Genomic DNA, 2646 nt, shown 5'->3' with positions numbered 1-2646 from the left:
TTATTAGGTGGAGGTGACAATTACTTTATTATGGATTAAGAAAGTTGGGAAAGTTTGAAAATAACTCACAAGTTTTTAAATTTACACTTTGATCCAAATTTTAGCCTATATAACAAAAAACGGAGGAAAAAAGTGTCTTTCTCTCTCTTCTCACCCATTGTTATTTTCTCTTTCTTAGCCATTTTTGTGGTTTATTGTTGCTGCTGCTTCATTCATCGTCTTCTGTTTCATTATCATCATTTTCTACTTCATTATCATCTTCATCTTCTTCTTGTTGATCATTTGTTGTTGCTGTTGTTGTTACTGCTACTGTTGCTATTTGACCAATTTCTTAAGTCAAATTTTGTTTCAAACATCACTTTCCTCTTTGGCATTACTTCATAGGAGACCTTTGTAAGTCAAATTATGATTTTTAGTTGAATTTGTCATCTGGGTAACTGCTATTGTGTTGTTTTTTTGCAACAATGGATAGAACCCAATCATGAATCCAATATAAGATCCATCTGTTTAAATAGATAAATCATCTGTTGCGATAGATGAGACATCTGTTTCAATGGAAAACTGATATGTTGGATTCATGTTTAAATATATGGGTCATCTATTGCAATATTTGACATATTTGTTGCAATAGATTAGTTATCGTACGACATGATAAATATCTGTTTCAACAGATTAGTAACCTGTTGCAACAGAACCTGAAAACGATTCCAATAGAAGTTTTGTCTATTGTAATAAGGTAAATATTTGTTATAATAGATTACTAACCTGTTGTAACAGGTAAGTCATCTATCGCAACAGGTTAATTATCTGTTGTAACATGTCACTCATTTGTTGGAATCAGCTTCAAAGGTGATTTAGTACTACAACATCAATCCCAATAGGCGCTTCATCTATTACAACAGATATTTAGGAGTGTAATATGAATCCTAACAGGTAAGTAATCTGTTGCGACTGATCACTTAACTGTTGCAACAGATAACATATCTATTGGGATTCATTCACGGTATTATGAAATCACTATTAATTTTTTTTAACAAATAACTAATGGAGAGATCAATAATAATAGGGGTGGATTGTCATGGTCAATGGGTCGAGAAGAACAATTGATATGTATGGCGTTAGAAGGAGGGTGAAATGCTAGAGAGGATAGCTAAGACAGTCCAAAGTGATATTTCGTATGATGATTTTGTGAACTTAATTATCAGCTTTTGTGGACTGAATTGTCAACCAAAAGAACTCGCTATCATCTACATGCACATCTCCTTTGAAAATCAGAAGGTATTGCCTTTTAAGATAACCTATCACGTTCGGTTACGTGCTTATCTAAGTGATTCAACCAGGCCGGTGTTAAGGATGTACACAGTTGAAAATATGAGAGAGAATGAGAACCAGAATGTAGAAGAAGAAAAAGAAAATTTCCGTGATGATAGGTTGGATAATCTAGACATGAATATTCCAGATGATGATCAAACACCTACGTCCATTGATGCAACCAATATGATGTGCAGTTCTTCTCAATCGACATAGTCTGGAAATCTTTAAGACGACGCGATCGACTTTTTATTGGAATGTCATTCAAGGACAAGAATGAACTATCTAACACTTTATATATTTCTTGCTTGAAAAAAGATTTCAGAATAAAGAAGGTGATTAATTCGAGTAGTGTTTTTTGCTTCAAATGTGCTAATTCGAATTGCAAGTGGTGGTTAAGAGCGGTGAAGTATGCAAGTTCTGATAGATTCGTCAGTCATAAACATTAAAAGCATCACACATGTGGTTCAGAGAACATCTCGAGCCAAAATTCTCATGCAATGGCAAAGTTCCTCGATGAATATTTTAGGAGTAGTTTCCCCGATGGCAGAGGCCCTTCAACAAGGGTTATGGCCAATCAACTCCTTACGGATTTGGGTGTCCTGGTTAGTTATTGGAAGGTATATACGACCATGGGTATTTCCAAGGACGTAGTTAGGGGGACACTCGAGCATGGGTATGAAGTCCTGGATGCTTACCATTACATGATTGAGTCCACAAATCTCGGAAGTAAGACGACATTGCATCTGGATGAAAATGGAAAGTTCAAGTACTTTTTTGTATCCTATGGTGCTTGGATTCAAGGTTTTTGACATTTGAGAAAAGTCATAACCATTGACGGTACCTTCTTGAGGAACAGGTATAATGTAGTTTTGCTAGCGGCGGTGGCACAGGATGCGGAGAATCACATCTTTCCTATTGCTTTTTGTGTAGCGGACAAGGAATGTGATGCCTCTTATGGATTTTTTTTGAACAACTGCAATGCTGCGTTGAAGATACCGAAGAGTTGTTTTTTGTATCGGATAGGCATCCAAGTATTCCAAAGATGGGTTCACTTTTCTTCACTTCAGCTTACTTTGGTTGTTTCATCAGGCATCTTGGAGAGAACATTCGAAACAACTATCACAACGAAAGGGTCGTCACCCTTTTTTATAGAGCAACTAAAGCATATAGTAGAGAGGAGTTTTTAGACCATTTCATCAAATAGCGGATGTGAATCCCAAGGTAGCAGAATTCTCGCACGTGTCGGTTTCGAGAGATGGAATTGGGCATTCTGTCCAGAAAATAGGTACATTCTTATGAATTTAATGTCTTGTTTGATTTACAAGTTTAGTA

The sequence above is a fragment of the Capsicum annuum genome, chromosome 11 (assembly GCF_002878395.1).
Source record: "Capsicum annuum cultivar UCD-10X-F1 chromosome 11, UCD10Xv1.1, whole genome shotgun sequence".
Classification (NCBI taxonomy): Eukaryota; Viridiplantae; Streptophyta; class Magnoliopsida; order Solanales; family Solanaceae; genus Capsicum; species Capsicum annuum.
Note: the sequence above shows the minus strand (reverse complement) of the source record.